We start from the raw sequence: 5,337 nt of genomic DNA on the forward strand, positions 1-5,337 counted from the left end.
TTGCCAACTTTGAATTTTAAATTTTCATATCATTATATGATTATCTACGCTGACACCTAGAGTAGTTAAATTACTTAGCACTGATGTGAACTCTATGTGTGATTTAAGAACAGTTGACAAAATTTCACTTGAATACAAAACCCAGAAGAGTCATGGTTATAATGACATCTTAAGAGTACTTTTTATGTTCCAGGCACTGAAGGTAATGATTAATCAACATTACCTTGTTTATTCTTAAAAGCACCCCCATTGTAAGTTTATTTTTTATATATTGCCATGTTGTAAGTTTATTCTTCATATATTTAAATTTCAAGAGGCATCAGGTTTTCAAGGAAACCAATGTTCAGGAAATGAAATCAGCCTTCAAGAGTTAATAGAATGTCTAAGAGAGTTCCAGAAGCAATATATGGAGTTTTCAGCAGAATTTAGTGAGATCAAATTGGCTGCATGATTAAAAGGTATTCTTGTCATTCCTAGACTGGGAAGGTGACTAGAGCTGCGACATGTTCAACCGAATGTCTCAGCCCAGACCTTCTCTGGGCAGAATGCATTTCATCTCTGTGCTGGCTGTGCTCAGTAACCAGAACCATGCTTTCAGTCCAATGAGACCCTGAGACAGTATGCTTTCAAAGGCTTTAGCTACAAGATTTGGAAACTCTTGCACTTTGAAATATATTGCAAATTTACACCATTATGAAAAACAAAGAGAAAGCATTAGAACTCAATCCTATCACAAGACAAAATGTGCTGAAAATGTACATATAGGGTAACTGCCTGTTTTTATTCAGTTGGCAACTGTATGACATGAAAGAATCAGTTTGCTCACCTAGTGATTATATATGAAAAGAAGTAACAGCTTCCAAATTAAAATAATACCGTTCCTTTGGTGAGTGTACGTGAGCATAATATTTCATGGAATTTTTTATCCAGACAGTTAAATTAACTCATTGGAAATGTAGCATACTAAATGATTCCTTCCAAAAAGTAACATGTAATCATTTCTTTTTCAGGCTTGATTAAATTTCCTCTGCCTGTACAAATTTTATATCTGTGCCCAAATTCCATGTATCCATTTCTGATCATTGAACAGAGCACAGACCCTGCATGATCCATCTCTATTAATAGGCAAACTCAAGAAATGGCAGTTGTAGGGCATTGCACTGTATTTGGTGTTATGTTCTAAGGAATGCTATATACATAGGCTATGTGAATGGCAGATACTCCTCAACAAATCATACAACAGGATCTTGTTTTTATCTAGTGATAGGAGAGCAGTCTAACTAAAGCAGGTCTTTACTGTAAATGAAATGCACAGCCACCTCAACCTTAACCCATCCCTGTTCCTAATTACCTTCTCAGGAGTATAGAGAAACCAGATATCCTAAATGATCTTATCTCACCTTATCCCTGATACCATGACCTAATATTCTAATCCCAGCACTGCATTCTAATGTAAGTTGTCCATCCATACACTAAATGATTGTTATTCAGGTGTAATGTACAGTGCATTCCTAGGCAGAGCTGGAAACCAGAGCAGAATCTCAAAGCAGAGTCCAGTAGACAAGCTAGAATGAAAGGCAGATTCCAGTGATAGTGGCAAATTGAACTAGATTGGGAGCATTTACATTCAGAGAGTCACCACTTGTTCCACCAGCAACGTAGAGACATGCTTAAACTAAGAGGACAGGCACAATAGCTGCTGCTGCTGCAGTCCTGCCAGCCCTCTTTATGTGATCATATCCTCAGTCACTGCACTGACTAGCCCTTCAGCCACAGGAAGAAGGGACTGGGGATACCACAGACTGTTGCCAGAGCTTTGCTGCAGCATCATAGACAAGTGACAGAAATAAAATCTAATGTGAAACTCTACAGCACTTATTATAGTTGATTATTGCCTGCTCCTTTAGTTTGAAAACATTACAAGCTATGTAGCAAGTTTATGAAACTATTTAGCTGATATATAAACTGATTTGGCATTTTTTTTACTCAGATATGTGTGAAAAACATGAGAAAAAAATCAGCAGAAAAGGATGTTCTCTCTTTAATGAAATTAAAATTAGGGATATTAGAAACTAATTAGCCAAAAATCACTGTAGTTTAATACCCATAAATAATGACTGATGTTTTTAACCACGCCTAACTTACAGTGAACCTATGAAAATACTGTAGTAAGAAATAATGAAATCTTAGAGAAGCTATTAGGACATGTCATTTGAGAAAGCAATACCTGACCTCTGGGATTCTATAAGATACTCCAATGTCAGACTTGTAATAAAGTCCCCTTCTTCTGCTTAACTTTGTTTGAATAGGATTTGTCATTTGCAAACAAAAAGAATGCCAACAGACAAACTGGAATAGTGACATTTACCATGCAGATTTCTAAGAAGGTTTGGGTAATTTTTCGTAAAGGGATTGGCACACAGTAGGCATTTCATAAATGGTGGCTTTTAATGGCAGAGTAAATTGATCATCCTAGGTTGACATCATGTGTATTATCCTCAATGAAATAAAGGCAATGGCTATTCTGTAATGTTGTAACCACAGGAAGAGTGACAGATTGGTAAGAGATGAGGACATTGTGTTGAACCAAAATCAATGCTGGTGGTCAAATGACAGCAGCTGGTAAAGCTGTGTCACCCTCATGTCCCAGTCAGCTATGCTGCCATGTAAATTCCAGGTGTAGCTGTTTAACAACACACAGTGCCTTCATCTAGGGTTAGAGTTCAAGATTATATACAGAACGAGACGCAAACTGAGTTTAGTTAAAAAAAATTGATTTAATTGTAAAATTCATACATAAAACTAATAAAAGTTTAAAAACTAACTTCCAAGAAAAATGTTAATTCTTCATTAAAAATCAGAATGCTTGGCACTTTAATAATCAACAATCTATTAAAAAACATGTTTAAGAAAGACTATCACATAATAGAATTAGGCCAGTCATGTTGAAAACAACTGAACAACATTTCTGATTATATTACATGATATTATATTGCATTATATTATATTATATTATATTATATTATATTTATTTATTTATTTAGAAAGTGTCTTGCTCTGTCACCCAGGCTGCAGTGCAATGGTGTGATCTCAGCTCACTGCAACCTCCACCTGTATCCTCCCCACTCAGCCCCTCAAGTAGCTGAGACTACAGGCATGCACGACCACACCTGGTTAATATTTATATTTTTTGCAGAGCTGGAGTTTTGGCATGTTGCCCAGGCTGGTCTTGGACTCCTGGACTCAAGTGATCTGCCTGCCTCAGCCTCCCAAAGTGCTAGGATTATGAGTTAATGCACCCAATCATGTTTTATTTTTATCCATTGATTTATAGTATTGGAAAGTTGAACTATAATTATTTTGCAAGGACATGAGGTTAAAAATCAGATATCTAAACACAAAAGCAAGTAAATATTAATCTCGCCTGTACACGGGACTTAGTGGATATTAGTCTGAACAGAATAATATGATTTAAATACGTGTATGAATATTAGCACATACAAACCTGGCCATATGAATTAGTTCAAATTGTCATCCTTAAAATTGTCTTTATTCTCTGAGAAAAAAAAAGGAATAAAATAAACAATACATGCATAAGGGAAAAAATAATGTGTGGTAAACCATGATAGTAGATAAATGCGGCTATGATCTCTGTCACACATTCTTATCATAGTCATGTAGACATCTGTAGTTCAATAGTGTTACAGCAAACTCATCTTTATATTAAAAGGTTGAAGACGGGGTGTAGATATTTTTAATCAAAGGATTTTACCTTAAATAGAAGGAATTAGATATACTTGTATGCATGTGATGACTGACATCTCTAGGTCCTTTCCAGAAATAAAATATCTGCCGTCATGATTTGAAAAATAAATAAGCAAAATTTCTGGATTTTGGAGGATACATGAGGCAATGCACTGAAAGCATCCCTCCACAGTTTACATCTAGTACAATTTCCAATCAGTAGAGGGCTCCCTCGTCTGTGCAAGACCCACAGTAAAAATGCAGTCTGTATATGCAGCAGTCACACATCGTGTGCATGTGCACACACACACACACACACACACACACACTCACACACACATCATCTAGATTAATAAAGCTGTCATTTTTCATTGTTTTCAAACCACCTTTAATATCAGTTGATTTTAAAGCTTAGGGGAAGGAACACACAGGCAGCACCCATTGGCAATATGTTAGAACATTCTCTACCTAAAAATACTGATAGGTGTTTACAAGTTTTCTTCATTTCACTGTGACATTCCTCAGCTCTGATGTGCATTTGGCTGCTTTCCTGAATTCACACATCTCTCTGTTTGCTCATGTGCTTGTGCATTTTGCAGAAGTGTCACTACCCAAGCTTTGCAAAATAACAAACTCAATCATCTAAATGACGTTGCTGAGGCTTTCTCTATTACGCCTTCCAAAACTTGAGAGTCAAAAATAAAAATTAGAAAAATGATGCAACTAGTCACTGAGTCCAGCTATGTTTTTCCCAGCTGAAAAATAAATGAAGACATCCTAACTGGGTTGAGTTTTAGTTGAGATTTTTCCCCTCTCCTTGGCCTGTAGGCTAGCTGATTCACTAATGCATAGTGAAATGCCAAAAATAAGCAATCCTCACTGGGGTAGAAATTTGTAACAGAAAGGGAATTTCTGGAGGTGTAATAGCAGGACTGGAATAATCTCAGGCTGTACCCTCAGGCCAGTTTTCCCGATAAAGTTAAAAACTTGCTGGGCCACCAGCAGAATCAACTGTTTAAACATCTTGTTGATTGTTTATTATAGTTGCCCAATAGATGCTTAAAAACATTGGTTTTCATGAACCTCTGGTGGAAACCTCTTATATCCAGCTGATCCTAAGTTATTACTCATATATTTGCTCAGTAGCCAGATCCAAGAATTCCTGTGGGAGCTCTTAAAAAGGAGAGAAGTAAAAGAGCCTATGATTTTTCAATTCTAGAATCACCATGTCTGAGAAATTTTTCTTGCCCACTCTTTAATGTTCCCCACAAGGCTCTCTGCTTAATAATCTCAGTAGTTTCTTTATGTATCACATATTTTCATTGTCTACTCTAGCCTGAAGTTTAAAATGGGGCCATTTTGAAAGTAATGTGCTGCTTTTTACCCTTTATCCCCCTTGCTCTTGCTGAAATTCAACCTTGAAACACCTCATCCCATTACCTAAATGTTTCTGGGCATTTCCAAAAGGCATCTCACATATGCTTGACACAGGTCAGTCAGCTCTAAGGTGATGACTACCAGATACAACAGCCACTTTGGTAGGATTAGGAAGCCTGATTATGCCACAGATCTGAACCTTGTTCAGCCATCCAA

The sequence above is a fragment of the Sapajus apella genome, unplaced genomic scaffold, assembly GCF_009761245.1.
Source record: "Sapajus apella isolate SASKATOON/1434 unplaced genomic scaffold, GSC_monkey_1.0 scaffold45, whole genome shotgun sequence".
Lineage (NCBI taxonomy): Eukaryota > Metazoa > Chordata > Mammalia > Primates > Cebidae > Sapajus > Sapajus apella.